We start from the raw sequence: 16510 nt of genomic DNA, 5'->3' as shown, positions 1-16510 counted from the left end.
TAAATTTTACATATTCCTCTTATAGTTTATGAAACTATAATAGAGATATGTAAAATTTATGAACAATGTTATTACCACTTTGATGGATGAAGAAATGACCATAAAAAAGTTGTAGATCTGGATCATTTCTACAACTTTTATCTTCACGACTTTTTCAGCTGAAATCATTTACTCCTTCAAGATGTTGTTTGAAGTTGACATTTTTTTAAATTCAAATTTTCAATTGATAAAACAAAGTCACATGAAAAGGTGACAAAAATAATAGTTGTAAGTTTTAGAAAAATTTAGGAAAAAAATCATCAAATTTTAAGTTAGTATGAGAGAGAAAGACTAGTTACAAGTTTTAGCCAGATATTAAAAAGAGAAATCAGAGTTCTTCAATAATTTAAAATTGAATTTCTAATAACCATTTGAAACATTAAATAATTTCAAATGAAAAGTTGTAGACAACGAAGTTCTATAACTTTTTTAGATCGACAACTTTTATTTTGGTCATTTCTCCGTCCGAGGTCATTTGAAAAAATTCAAATTTTAGTACTTAATTTTTAATATTTGGTGTCTATATTCAGCCGCCCCTACAAATTTTTATTGGAACATTGTACACCAAAAACTTCTTGTCATTCAAGTTTGTAGGATTTTCTAGCAAAGTTTTGAATTACTGCAAAAATTTTATGTTAATTTGGATATAGAAGGATGAATTATCCATAACAAACAAATGATTTTTTTCAAAATGGGTATCCAAACAAATGTTTTCAATTGGTAGATCATGATTTTAGAAAGAACTAGGAAAAAGAAGCATATCATTTGGAGTTAGCATGAGGGAGAAAGACTAGTTACAAAATTTGACTGCATATTAAAAGGAGAAAACCTTTTGTTCATGTTCTTGAGTTTCCAGTTTTTTCCTGTGTGTTTTCAAGAAACCATCAAGATAATGCTATTTACCCTGACGGTTTATGCAATAACCATAAAAAATATGAAACCATCAGGAAATTTGGTATTTTCCTGATGGTTATGTACAGTCACAAGTTAATTAAGAATTTCCCTGATGGATTTTAATTTCCCTGAGTGTTTTGTAGGAACCATCAAGATAATATCAATTTTCCTATGTGTTTTTCACAAACCGTCAAGATAATGCTATTTACCCTGTCGGTTTATGCAATAACCGTAAAAAAAATCAAAACCGTCAGAGAGTTTCAAATTTCTAGTAGTGTTTACTAGCAATTATGTACGTGCAACTGCCAATATATCTTCGAATTGGACTCTATATCATTGCTGAATCCGAGCTGTCAAGGTTGTTACGAATTGGATCCTAGGAAGTATTGTTTTTTCTTGATATTACCAGATCGTAGGATTCTATTGTAGTATCGGGACACTATTAGATTTTATAAATTATATATTTTATGTAAGATTTGAAATATGTTGTATAGATTTTTTCTGACCCAATTATGTTGTATAGATTGAAGGCTATAATATTGATTTTGATTAATTTATATCACTTTTTTACATTTAAGTGCTATTCTTGGCATTATTATCAAAACCCCTTGACTTTAAATACTATTTTATCTACAACCAAATCATAGTATCGTAAGATTCTAGGAAACGAATCCGGGTACTAAAAATCTCGCTAACTCATATGAGCACGGGTCATGAATCTAAGTCACATATGGGATAAGGAGCACGGTAGGATAGTTTAGGAAGTAAGAAAAAACAGAATGGAAGAAACCATTCACTCTTTAATATTAGGTATATATGTATAATGCTTAACCATGTGGATGAACACACTGAATTTTGTGTTGGAAGTATTCCAAGAGCCAAGTTCCAGCCATGAATTGGTCCAATCAGATTGAGCCCAGGTCAGGATAATTGGACTGGATTTGGTCCATGTGGTGGAAGCCCACTATGACTCTTTTCCTATTTTTGCTATAAATGGATGTTGAGCCAGGGGTGCTAGTGCGGCAGTGCATGAGGCCTAGTTTTGATCTACAGCCACACCTTCCCTTGTGCTCCTGTTTGTCCAAACTCCAAAGCAAGCCGGACTGTTGCTCCCTGCATGCAGTGTGAGTGTGTGATGGCTTAGATTGGGTTTTATCATTAGGCTGCACATCACGCCAACAGTGGCTAGCACATCTGTGTGTAGTATTTGTTCCACCCCTACATGTAGATGACTTTAGAGAGATATTGTTGGGTTGCATGAAGTTGTACGATAATTTTTCTTGATGTCGACTATATTGATCTCATGTGTTTTGCCATGTCTTCCGCGCCACATGACGGGAAGTTATAATCTATGATCATCTGCATGAAACTGATCATGATTATACGGAGCCATGCTTGAGTTATTTTTTATCCAGATTAAATTTGTGAGGTAGGATGTAGAATAGATTGTTTTAAAGCACCAGCGTGCTATAGGAGTGCCTCGGTGTGCCCTCAGCGCATCTCGGCCATAGTGGGAGAGCCCATGACCAGATCATGGTGCTCTAGGCACATTGATGTTAAAAAGACGAGACCTCGTGGCCCTACTTGAATGTCAATGGCTTGGTGTGGGCTCCTGGTGATCTAAGACCACAACTAGCACAATAACTTGTTTGGTCTGGCCACTCGATGGCATGGCAGGAAAGAGTCCAGCATGGATAGGAGAGGGTCATGGGAAGCTCACTAAAGGCGCATATGAAGATATATAGGATCATGCCATAGCGAGGAGGTGATGTAGGGAGGCTCAGAGCAACGATGTGCATCGCAGCAGCTGCACTAGCAAGTCTTAGAGGAAGAAGACGTCAAGGATGTAGGGAGCGAGTCTCAGCGTAATGACGTGCATCACAGCTACTCTTTCCTGGCTTTGGCACTCCTACTACTAGTTCCTCGGGTTGTGGTCTGCTTAGGTTGGTGGAGAATGGGAGGTAGGGAGCTAGCCCCCTAGCAGCTATAGTGGAGGAAAGGGATTCTATGCTTGAGTGCTCAACATCTCCAACTTCTTATAGGCGAGTGCCAACAGCTCTAGGGTTGGGATGAATATGCCATCATGCCATTTGTTAGTGTAGCAATGTGGTGATCGCCTATCTGTGATCCAAAACATGAACAGGTCCATGCTTGCATCGGCGAGGTCACAAAAGTGCGGGGAGGGGGGAGGGCAGGCGTTGGTAGGAGTGGAAAATGAGAGCACTTGCAAGAAAGAGGAAACGAGGGAGAGGCAAATCATGTTTGTGAGTTGGAAGAAGCATAGGGGTGGACAGGGAGGCTGTAAGTGCAATCCAAGCCTTAAATGGATTTTGGTAATGTTGACCACACAATTAATGGTCTAATGGCTTTTGTTAAGTGTTGACAACAATTTAGTGGGTGCATGACATGTAAAAGGAGATCCCCAATTCAAAAGTGATGGCTTCGAAGCTCAAAAGGATTAGTCAAAATTGATTTTATCTTTTGAAATTGATTATAGTACAAGACCTACTATAAAGGGGGATCGTTGGTATGCTAGGATGAATCAAGTGCTCACAATACAATACCAATACACAAAAACATCTTGCCTACCTTAGCCAAGAGCTTACCTTTCATATCTTTTTTCGCTTGCGCGGAACCTCTGCACCACGGAGCCTCTGCATGTTATGGCAGAGCCTCCATGCTCTACCTGATCGATTGTTTATGTGAGAGTTAGGAGAAACTCCAATCCTTTGTGGCTCCCTCAATAACATAGACTTAGACAAGCCTTAGTGGTGAGTTGAACCACGGGAGAAATCCTTTGTCTCTTGTGTGTTGTGATTTTATTGATATCACTTGTGTTTGGATTTAATTTCTAGGGTTTGGACCCGATCTACTTTCTCCACAAGTTCTAGGTGCATCCATTGGTTTGGACAGCTCAACACAACCCCTAGGAAGGATGGTATAAGGATCAATTCAAGGTTCTTTCAATATGCAATCTACATATACAAGGAAAAATCCAATCTACATATAAGGAAATATGCAATCTACATATAAACTTCCGTTAACACCTTGCAGTAGTCGTATCATGAGGTTCCCGAATGCAAAGACTGGAGCGAAACTCATTGAAGAACTAATAAGTTGGGAGACCTTTGGTCATGATATCGATCAGCAAACTGATGACTCGAGGGGAGATGCAGAACTTGGAACCTGTCCTAAGGAAACCATCTCACGCACAAAATGAATGTTGATATCTCAATATGTTCTATGCGCCGATGATGAACTAGGTTGGAGGTCATGTACACTGCGCTCACATTATCGTAGTAGAGGTGGCGATATGAAGAGGATGATGGAGATCTTGTAGCAAATAATGAAACCAATAGCACTCTACAACAGCATGCGCTACTACATGGTATTCGGCCTCGGCACTGGAACATGATATCATAGTCTGCCGCTTAGAAGACCATGAGACAAGGTTGTCACCGAGGTAAATGCAGTAGCCAGATGTGGAGCGCCAAGAATCAGGGCAGCCAGCCCAATACGCATCTGAATATGCTTTGAGAGATGTCAGTGGTGAGTGAGCTAAAATGTGAAGACCCATGTCCAGAGTACCTTTAACATAACACAAGATGCGTTTATTGAAATGGAGGTGTGGTTCCTTGGGATCATGCATGTAGAGACAGACCTACTGAATAGCATTTGCAAGGTCTGGTCTAATCAGAGTGAGATACTAAAGCGCCCCAACAAGACTGCGATACTCTATAGGATCAGAAACTTGCAAACCTTCCGCAGCGGAGAGTTTGGCCTTGGTGTCAACAGATGTAGCAGTAGGGTGGCATTCAGACATACTAGCACGTTGTACGAGATCAACTGCATATTGGCGCTGGGAGAGAGTCAACTCATCAGCAGAGCGATAGACATCAATGCCAAGAAAAATGGAGATCACCGAGATCAGTCATGGAGAACTCCGAACAAAGACGACCAATAATATCCTAAAGGAGTTCTATGGTAAAAACTGTCAAAATAATGTCATCAACATAGAGCAATATGTAGGCAAGTACAGAGCCATGCTGAAGGACAAAAAGTGAAGCATCTGACCGTGAGCAACAAAACCGAGGTACGGATATAAGTGGTGAACCACTGGTACGAGGCACGAGGGGCTTTTTTCAAACCATTGAGGGACTTCTGCAGGCGGCACACATGGTCGGGATGAGCGGCGTCAATGAATTCGGACGGATGCTGACAATATACTATCACGGAGATATTCCCATGAAGGAAGCCATTTTTGACATCCAACTGAAGACTGGGAAACCCTGGTGCTCAGAACAATGCGGATGGTGGCAGGCTTGACAACTGGACTGAAGGTCTCATCAAAATTAATACCGGGACGCTGTGAACAACCACGGACAGCCCAACGAGCCTTGTAGTGAGCCAATGAACCATCTGAATGAAACTTGTGTTTAAATATCTATTTACCCATCACAATGCTGGCACCTACTGGTTTAGGCACACGAACGAGAATCCCAGTGGAGTTGTTGATGAGAGGATCAAATTCGTCTTGCATAGCCTGACGCTAGTGAGGGTCCGCGAGAGTTGATCTGTAGGTGTCGGTCCTAGGATTTTAAGGGCCCTCTGGCGATCTCGTCGTAACGGTCCCCTTGACTATGTATAAAATCTTATAATATATTTGCACTAATTTTATTTGTAAAACAAAAGCAAATTCAATAACAAATTTTTAATTTAACATGTCTGATAATTATCGAGGAACAACATAGATTAAGCAATATATTTGTAGGTGTATGATAATTCAAGGAACAATGTAGATTAAAAAAACAACATATTCGTTTTCTTTTCTCACCCATGATAAATGTTTCTCAGGTAACATTCTAAAATTCTAACATCTAAATTAGAAGAAAAATATGACTATATGGGTACAAAGTACTGGAAGTCTGGAATACTATATAAATAATTAATTTGGATTAAAAATAAAAAGAAAAAATATCTTGGGCCTAAACAACTGATCGGTGATCGCAATTCGTAAGAAGCCAAAAATCAAGATGTCGTCGTCGTGGAGCCTTGTCTGGTCGCTGTCCTTGTGCGCTGTGTCCGTGTCTCTGGTAGTCTAGCTCTTCGCGGAGGCGCGGCTCGCCAGCTCCGCCTGTGTAAGGCGTATGTCGCGAACTCACGATCAGAGTGTGTTGTGTGCAGCGTGACTCCTCGCCTCCTCTCTACTCGAGGGCTGTGGAAAAAGAAAACTAGGAAAGAAATATCGATGTTGTCTTTTGGGGCCGTCTGGCCAGTTCTATGTCTCTATTCTCATTAGTTTGCTAATGCCTAATGGACTATAGGATCTAGAGATTTGTATATCTGGGCTTGGGCCCCTCCTCCGCGTGGGCTCTCGGCCGTCGCACCTGATGCCCTGCCCCTAGGGCCGGCACTGTGTAGGTCACAAGGATAGGTGAGACATTGGAGTAACTCACATGAATGTTGAGGCGATCCACCGGCTTTTATGATGCCGTGCTATGAGTGTGTCACCATGTGCGACAGAGCCAGCGGTGGAGGTGGTTAAGGTGCACGAACCACGGAAGACTGAGGAGCTAAGGACGAAGACGATGCCAGTGTCGCGCGTGGCTACATGGGGTCCAGTGCTCCAGGCAGCGTCAAGGGGACGCAAGCGAGGAGAGGCACCAGATCATCATTAGCAGTAGTGACTAAGACATCCTCCGGAGGACCTGTAGGAGAAAACATGGAACTCATCCTGGTGGATGTGTGAGTTACATGCATCATAGAGGTAGTCAAGGGAAGTGATGCCATTGGGAGGAGATGACACGGCGAAGGGGAACACAAACTAATCCAAAATCATGATGAGAGGTGATGACTCACTGTGTGAGTGGATTGTAGCACTGGTAGACTTTGTGTTCGAGTGGATAACTAAGGAAGACGCAAGCAGCGGAGCAAGGAAACAATTTGTGGTCGGCAGTGGACGCTAAGTTGGGATAACAAAGGTAGCCAAACACACAGAGAATACTGAGGTCTGGAGGTGCACCGAAAAGGCAAGCAAACGGTGTCTCGAACCCGAGGGGTGCTATTGGACACTGGTTAAGAAGGAACACGGGCGAGGGCCTCGACCCAAAAGGAGGTGGGCATGTTGGCATAAAAGAGCAATGTGTGAAAAACACCATAAGATAGTGCGAATGGCATGCTCGTCCTTGCCATTTTGTTGGGAAGTATGTGGACAAGAAAGCCAAAGAAAAATTCCTTGTTGACGAAAGAAATCAACATTTATACAATAACGAGTTTGCGCCCGTTGTCAGGCTAAAAAGAGCCAACAGAGGAATGGAACTGGTTTTGCACATAAGCCACAAACACAATTAGCATATCATGAACTCCAGACTTATAACATAGTGGAAAAGCCTAGAAATAATTAGTACAGTCATTCACTATAATGAGGTAAAATTTGTAACCAGAAGGGCTAATAATAGGGGAAGTCCAGAGATCACAAAGAACTAACTGAAAATAGGGCAGTGATAATGGAGGATGATCTAGTAAAAGGCAGACGGACATGTTTGCCAAGTTGACACGCATGACATATAGAGCTACTAGCTAGTTTATTATTACAAGAAATCATCCCCGTTTTATTCAAGGCTGCAAGGACATCGTGACCCGGGTGACCAAGACGACGATGCAAACATCTAATGACGTGACCAACAGAGAGGAGGGTAGCAGCAGATGCGGGGGTGCGGGCGCCAAAGGTGTAGAGGTCACTAACACTATTGCAACGAAGAATCGTGTGTCGAGTGCGAAGATCCTTGACAGAGAAACCAAACGGAGATAAGGTTTTTAACAATGGAAGGAACGAGAAGAATATTATGTAGGTAAAAGTTGGATGAAGGAGTAGATAAACGAGAAGACCCCACATGTGTGACCGGCAAGGAAGAACCGTTGCCCACAGTCACGGAGAGCGAGGGGGAGGGAGGGTAGGAAAAGTAGAAAAATATCTTCATTGGATGCACATGGGAGGAAGCACCCGAGTCCATGACCCAGTCATCTGCGGACTGATTTTGCATGGTGTTGAGGGCCGCCATCAATATATGCGGAAGTATTCCACAGCGCGCCAGGGAAGTCGGTGGACATCTATGCCGTCACGAACGTTGTGTAGGCTTGCGCGGGGGCAGGAGCAGAGCACGGGCCTAAGACGCTGGGGCAGAGCTGCCACGGTCGCATGCCGTGCCCTGACCTAGAGAGGGAGCGGTGGTACGTGGCACCTCTACACTTATATTTTTGGAACGGCTAACATTACAACCATCTCCGGTAAAACAAGCAACCTTTCTATAAATCATCTTTGTAGTGGTGGGACCGACCATGAAAGCAGGGCTAGCCCACAAAATTCAAGTTTTAATATTATCCTATATATAAGCATGTTTATTGCTAATGATATGTTTAATAACATATACAACTGGGTCTCGTTACACGATAGATCATGAGCCATCTACGTGAGATTTAATATTCAGCCAAGCCATGGACCAAAAGTTGCCACACCAACTCGATCGCTCATCCGATCCAATTGAGGTTGGGCTAGGACCGACTTTAGTCTAGCGTTGAAAAGAGACAAGCTCGACACGTGCAGGGGCTGCGAACAGCACGGAATGTAAACAGTAAAAAACACAGCAGTGTCAGAAAACAATTTTTGTGAACAATATTAAACAATGGGAATAAAGAGATGTCTACACTATAACACAACCTACACTAGTAGACTGATGGGTTTCAATCCCGGTTGAGAACCGGCTTTTAGTCCCGGTTTCCAAACTGGAATTGCGGATTCGGGACTAAAGGCTGGGACCTTTAATCCCGGGTCACGAAACCGGAACTAAAGCCCATCCTCGAAATTAAAAAAATAATTTAAATCCTAGGAGACCTGTCTTGTGGTGCGTGAGATTCGAACACAAAACCCCTTGTCTCGTGCATAGCTTTCTTACCAACTCAACTGCACACCATATGTGATAAAATCCTGGACGCTCTCCTTTTGAATTCACCCGTGGGGGACCTTTAGTCCCGGGTGGGAGACCTTTAGTCCGGGTTGGTGACACCAACCGGGACTAAAGGGTGGCTTTTAGTCCCAGTTAGTGTTACCAACCTAGATAAAAAGGGTCTTTGGCACTACTACAGGAATTTAACCGTGGCGGGCATTTTGGGTTACCCGAGGCGGTTTTCGCAACCGCCTCGGCCGAAAGGTCATGGTGAATCGTGGCCTTAACCGAAGCGATTGCCTGCCCGCCTTGGTTGATTAAAAAAACCAAAAAAAAGAAAAAGCCCAGATCCGGCCCTAACCGGGCCTGGCTCTCCTGCACTTGCGCGCCGCCATCGTCGCCACTGGGGGAGCCGTGACCCACAGCGCTCCGTGCTCCGCGTCCACGCCGGCAACACATTGCATGCCCGTAGCCGCCACGTCCGCGCCAGCATCGCCACCACGCAGATCTGTCGCCGCTGCAGTAGATCCGCCATGGGTGTGGGCGACCTCGTGCGCCGCCGCGGATTGGGGCCGCCCCCTGGATCCGCGCCGCCAGGACGAGCGCCGCCGTCGGATCTGGCCACTCCAAAGCCGGATCCGCCACCAGGAGGAGTGCCGCTGCCGGATCTGGCTGCTCCCCCGCCAGATCCACCACCAGGAGGAGCGCCGCTGTCGGATCTGGCCGCTCCACCATCTGATCAGCCACCAGGAGGAGCGCCACCGCCAGATCCAGTCGCTCCACCACCGGGAGGAGCACCACCGCCGGCCTGCTGCGCCGTTGTGTGGGGGAGGTGGGTGCCGCTAGGCCATGCGACGAGGGAGGAGGTGAGGTGCGCGCGTCGGCCTATTGCGCCGCTATGTGGGTGAGGAGAGGGGCGCCATGCCTTGCGAAGAGGGGGGAGGGAGGGAGCGCCGCCTACGCCGCTAGAGAGAGGGTGTCGGGCTGGAGAGACGGCTCAGTGGGGAGAAGTCAGTGAGAATGAGTTGTGAAACCTTAGAGTCCCATATATATACTCCGAGGGATAAAGCGGGCCGAGATGGACTTTTCTGAATCGGAGTGGGCTTGGCCATATTAACCTAGTCGGGCCTTATAAGATGCCCGCCTGGAAAAATCAGGCCATTTTCCGAGGCGGGCCTCTGTTAATATATTTAAGGAGGCGGTAACCGCCTCGGTTAATCTAGGCATTAACCGAGGCGGTTTAAAAACCTGCCCGTCTTCAAGACCTATTTGCAAACGCTGCGCAAAAGATTTTGTGTAGTAGTGTGGTGCCTGTAAAATTTAGAACCGGAAATAATGCTCGCATTAGTCCTAGACCCCAATACAACCGAGACTAAAGCCCCCTTTGGCACAGCTCATCCAAAACGGCTTCACCGGTGAAGCCAAAGCCGGTGAAGCCAGAAAAACTGGTTTTTCCCGGCTTCTAGTTCATTTTAACCCCGGCTTACAAAACGGCTTCACGCTACAGTGCTCGATTTGCGCAAAATAGATGAAGCCAAAGCCGGTATAAGCCGTGTCAAAGAGGCCCTAAAGGTGCGAACCGAAAGTTGTTTCTCTACTAGTGCTACCTTCATGGACACCTTTTAATGTAGGCAAAAGGTACCTTTCATGATAGATAGCCTCCCACGAAAAGTGGGTCATGGTGTAGTGCTAGTAAATAGTGAATGTGCCTTAAGTGAACAGCATACAAGTGGTCATAAACAGTGGATGAATAGTGCCTAAAGCCCTCACCGGCCTTCATTTTAGGGCATGTTTGATATATATATGGTTAATTACTAGTTAAGGTTAAAAATTAGTTTAAATTAGTCGTAATTGGCTAGCTAGCTAGCTAACAACCAGTTAAAGACTTGGTTAATAATTAGCCCATCTATTAGCTCTCATGTTTGATACATAAAAGCTAATTGCTAGCTATCTAATTTTTTTTTAAGATAGCTAGCCATTAGCTCACGTATCAAACTGGAGGGAGTTAATTAGACAGGCAGTGAATCCAATACGACGAATGTCACTAATAATTACCATATCTTTTTGTCGGACCCCTCGCATGCAGATCGGACTCCAATGCACGTGCTCCACAGTGTCAGAAAACAATTCTTTTGAACAATATTAAATAGTGGGAATAAGGCAACGTCTAGTAAAAAGTGTCCGAAGCGATCAGTAGCATACAAGCAGTGCTCATGAACAGTGGATGGACACTGCCTAAAGCCCTCACCGGACCGTGTTTGAGAGGATGTTTGATACGTACGGCTAATTACTAGTTGGGGCAAAAATTAGCTTAAATTAATTTTGATTGACTAGCTAGTTTTTGCTAACAACTAGTTAAAGACTTGGTTAAAGAATTAGCTCACCCATTAATTCTCCTATTTAGATACCTAGAGCTAATCTTAGTTAATTTTTAGCAAGCTACTCATAGCAATTAACTCACGTATCAAACAAGCCCTTATTCCCTGTTAAGGGGCTTAGACAGGCAATGAATCAAAGACGACGAATGTCACTATTATTTTTTGACAAAACGAATGCCACTAATATTTACCATATCTTTTTGTCGGACCCCTCACATGCAGATCGGACCCCAATGCACGTGCTCCACGCCCATCCCTCACATGCGGATCAGACACCACCAGTTCCGATCCGCATATCCCACCATGCAATGATGCAAAGCAGTAAGCACCCTCTATGTTACCCGCACGGCCAGTTGGCCATCGCAACAAACAATTATACTTCATCCAAGACCAAGAGTAAGCCAGCTAGCATCTAGCAATGGCGGCGGCGGCCAAGGTCGTCCTGCTCGTGGCTGCTGTCGTGGCCACCGGCAGCTGCACCTGCGCCGCATGGGATCTGAACATTATCCGGATGCCCACGGCGCTCACGATAGAGGCGGCCGCGGCCGCTGATCCACGAGCTGCACCCGGTGCTGGGCTCCGCCGGACACCTGGGCCGGCGCGCCGGCGTGCCGTGCGACAGCTGGCGGCTGGCCGTGGAGGCCTACAACAAGCGCGACTGGAAGACGGTGCCCGCCAACTGCGACGACTACGTCGGCCACTACATGCTTGACCGGCAATATCGCCGGGACTCCCGCGTCGTCGTCGACGAGGCCATCGCGTACGCCGAGGGCCTCAAGGTCGCCGGCAACGGCAAGGAGGTGTGGGTGTTCGATATCGACGAGACCTCGCTCTCTAATCTCCCCTACTACGCCAAACACGGCTTCGGGTACGTTCGTACATGTACATAGTTTACATACACACACGGACGTAAAACTATATAACACGCTACGTGCTAATTGTAACCAACCTGCTAATCAGCATGTTTCATTTCTTGATCACAGTACTAAGCCGTACAACGCGACGAGCTTCAACGAGTACGTGCTGGAGGGGAGCGCGCTGGTGCTGCCGGAGACGCTGCGGCTCTTCAAGAAGCTCATCTCGCTCGGCATCAGTGTTCCTGACTGGTTGCACCGAGGACCAGAGGGCCATCACCGTCACCAACCTCCGCCGCCAGGGCTACTCCGGCTGGGAGAAGTTGCTGCTCAAGCCCACTGGCTTCAAGGGCACCGCCATCGGCTACAAGTCCGGTGCACGCCAGAAGCTCCAGAACGCGGGTTACGTCATCGTCGGCAACATCGGCGACCAGTGGAGCGACATCCTCGGCGCGCCAGAGGGCGCGCGCACCTTCAAGCTGCCCGACCCGATCTACTACATTGGCTAATTAAGCTAGGGCGACAGGCAACGCAACTTCGAGCTGCCCGATCATCCAATGGCCGATCCGTCCATCCTGTTGCAAAGATAGCTTGTTATGAGATGAACTGCTTTTAGATTATTGTTATAATATATGCCCTCCGTGCTTGATGATTAATAATAACTCCATGTTGTCGCCTACTTTGGTTTTCTGTTTGAACTTAATTAGAATCGTACGTTGAACTATTGAAGAGATTAACAATAAGCTGGTAACATTGTAATGCAGAGGCCGGAATTTTTCATTTTCTAAAAAAATGATGACATCCGGAATAATGTTCAAAAAGAAAAGATAGATACGCTTGGTTCTGTGTTTTAGTATTGCCTATGTGTTTATAAATGCAGGTTGTTCTCATTTGGTTTTGTCCTAACTAGAAAACTCTCTTTAACTTTGACCAATTAAGACATAATTTAAGAAATAAATTAATACAGAGTTTTAGATATTAATATATTTTTCATGTAAAGTTAAAGGTACCCAAGTTTAATTTGACTTAGGACAAAGCTTAAACAACCGATATTTTTAGTAGAGGGGGTAAAAGTGAACCCATTCGTCTAGATATAATATATATGGACGTTAAAATTGTCCTCTTCTACATCTTTAAATTTTATTAACGCATGCATTTGCACTAGACATACCACACTCTGGCCTCTATTCTGCCAGTCCAAATGAGAACGCGCGAAAGATAGAGCACATTAATAAATGTGCAGCTCACGAGCACGAGCACAAGCACAAGCACAAGCACAAGGATATTATTGTTTATAAATAATTTGCATATAGTGGCCCTTATCAGCCGAATTATTGCTAAATATTCTAGACACCAGCTCTAATCAGGAGCCGGAAACCTGTTAGGTTTAGTTCATTGGATGCAAGGTTGGCTTGAAATTAGGCACTGTGAAGATCGGAGTGATCAACACCTCGAACAAGACACTAGAGCTACTGTTGAAAACCTACAAGACATGCTACAAGTCCAAGACACCTAGTAGAACAAGCCCGGAAGGGAAGACACCAAGAGAAGGAGCAAAATGAATTCCAGAAGGCGTCACTGTTGTAATTCATCTGGCTTCGATGGATGCTACCTCTAGTGGTTGCCCTTCAATTCTCGGTGCCCGCTTGATGTGTGGGGGTTGGTCTTGCAGCGTAAAGTCGGAGCTGCTGCGTCAAGGGATGTGGCTAGGCAACGATGAAAACGTTTGTAGCAACGGGACAATTTTTTTGTAGGGACGGCAGGTGATGGAGCCGCCCTTACAGTGGGCGTGCTCAGGACCCACAAGACCAGCCGCCTCTATAAATGGCACAGTAGGGGCGGCTGGTGGTATGAGCCGCCCCTACAAGTGAGTCGATTTGTAGGGGCGGCTCACTCACCAGCCGCCCCCGGTGTTGTGATTTGTAGGGGCGGCTCAATCACCAGCCGCCCCTATAAATGCCCCACGTATAAAAACCTGCAGCCCCTTCTTCCTCCTCGGGTCACTCACTTCAACCCGTGAAAAAGGTAGGGAGGCCTTGGGCACCTCCCAAAAATTGCTCTACTAAGGGGGAAAGTTTTGATCTCAAATCATTTGGTGGATAGGTTGTAGAAGGTAAGAAAATATTATTTCACACTTTTTTTGAAGTTTTAATGGTTGGTTAGTGAGTAATTAGAGTTTTGCTTTTCTCCCTCTTCTATGGTGGTTGAGCTACTTATGAAGCAAATGAGACCCAAGTTTTGAATGTACTAGGATAAATTAGGTAGGAGAACAAGATCATACCCTTATTTGATCCATGTTTCTTGATTTTAGTGAACAATTAGTTAGTCTAGATCTAGGGTTTATTTTTTTATTAATTTTGTTTTTGTAAATTTATGTTTGATGAAATTGGACTAGGGTTTACATGAAAGATATTGGGTAAAATATTAATCGTTGCTAATTATTGTCTTTAAAATTGTTTATTGTAATCAACAAATATGCATTTTAATTATTTATGGATAAATAGGCCATTAATTAATTTTCCTCCACCATGGTATGTTTGTATGCTTCATGTAATTATATTTGATTTATATTCATATATATCTGAAATATATATAATTATTCTTAAGTAATTATTAATTTGATTTTTATATATATCTGAATAAGCAGTCCTTTAATGTTTTTTATTATTGTTGTAAAAGATGGAGTACAGGAACTGTTGGATGTATGGTTCGTTAAGGTTCAAGGCAGGTTTTCGTGAAGAGGTGGATAAATTTATTGAAGCCGTAGAGAAGCATGCAACGACGTTGACAGAGAATAATGATACAATTATTTATCCATGTAAAGATTGCAAGAACCGTATGGTATGGATAGATGTGACTATTATCAGATCACATTTGATTATGCGAGGATTTGTTGAGGACTACACAATGTGGATTCATCATAGTGAAACAGTTATTGTTAACGACGATGATGAGGAGGAATACGACGACAAACCCCTAGAATCCCTGTCCCAATATTCAGTAGAGCTTGATGCACGAATGGATCCCGAGTTTAGCAATGAACAAGGTGGTGATGCTGGTGGTTGGGATGGTAACGACGAAGGTGGTGCCAATAATGATGACGGAGGACGTGTCGGGGATGAAGATAATTTGGAGGACATGATTCGAGCCCTTGGACCAGAGATTTTACTAAAAAGCCCGAAAGGTCTAGAAAATTTGGAAAGAATGACAAAAGCATCAAAGAAGACTGTGTATTGTGTTGAAAAGGACTATCCGACACATTGGACATTGCTACATTTTGTGCTTGAGCTACTTATCCTGAAGGCTAAGTACGACTAATCAGACTGTAGTTTCAATGATCTATTGCATCTTCTGTCATGGGTGCTGCCACAACCAAACTTAGTTCCCGCCAACACATACCAAGCGAAGAAGGTCATAAGTCCATTGACAATGGGGGTTGAAAAAATCCATGCATGCCCCAACCACTGTATCATTTTCGTGGCGAAACGTTCAAGTCACTAGATAAATATCTCTGGTATGGGGCTAGCCGATACAAGAACAATGACCTTTACGGTGGGAATGAAGCCTCCACGAGGAAAAAGAGGAATTTGTGGCCATCACCCGCATGTGCTACTTCTTTTTTAAGATCTCACAGAAGACGATTGGCAAGAAAGAGCTAAGTGACCTATATGAATTTATGGTGGAGACATAAAACCAACTAGAGATGTGTTTACCTCCTGCTTTTTTTGATATAATGACATATCTCATGATTCACATGGTTCATCAGATACAGGCGCTGGGCCCTTGCTACTTTCATGAAATGTGGTCCTACGAGCAGTTCATGTCAGTTCTAAGCCAATACGTGCATAATCGAGCATACCCAGAGGGCTCCATGATAGAGGGTTACAGTACTGAAGAAGTCATCGAGGGCTGTTAAGAGTACCTAAAAATATAGAAAGGGATTGGTAAACCCGATTCTGGTCACAAGGGTAGGCTGGCTAGGAAGGGCACCAGTGGTAGAAAAGTGTTCATCGACCATGATTATAAAAAGTGAGTCGAGCGCATTATAGTGTCTTGTAGAGTACACAACTGATGCAACCGTATATTGATGAACACTTATCTATCATTATGGCAGAGAGAAATAGTCGTTCAGATGATTGGGTCATGAAACAACACAAGCAACGACTAACTACATGGTTGAAGGACCAAAACATACTGCCTGGAGAAAACCATAGACTCTATTACCATCAGTAGGTTGATGGAGGGGGCATCGAGACAAGTGACATCTTGGAAAGCTTATGACATCATTGGGTAAACGTACTATACCAACACAAAGGATAATAAATATGTGAACCAAAACAGCGGCGTTCGAATAGAAGCTCTCGATGGAGTGGGGTGAAAGATTCAATACTTTGGTATCATT

General features: G+C 44.2%; 1 pseudogene; it reads left to right on the top strand.

Moving 5' to 3' along the window:
* The first annotated feature begins 11672 nt into the window (after positions 1 to 11672).
* LOC136518398 (stem 28 kDa glycoprotein-like) lies at positions 11673 to 12646 on the top strand (annotated as a pseudogene).
* Positions 12647 to 16510: the final 3864 nt, after the last annotated feature.

This window comes from Miscanthus floridulus, chromosome 17 (assembly GCF_019320115.1).
Source record: "Miscanthus floridulus cultivar M001 chromosome 17, ASM1932011v1, whole genome shotgun sequence".
Classification (NCBI taxonomy): domain Eukaryota; kingdom Viridiplantae; phylum Streptophyta; class Magnoliopsida; order Poales; family Poaceae; genus Miscanthus; species Miscanthus floridulus.
This window is presented reverse-complemented; position numbering and strand designations above follow the sequence as displayed.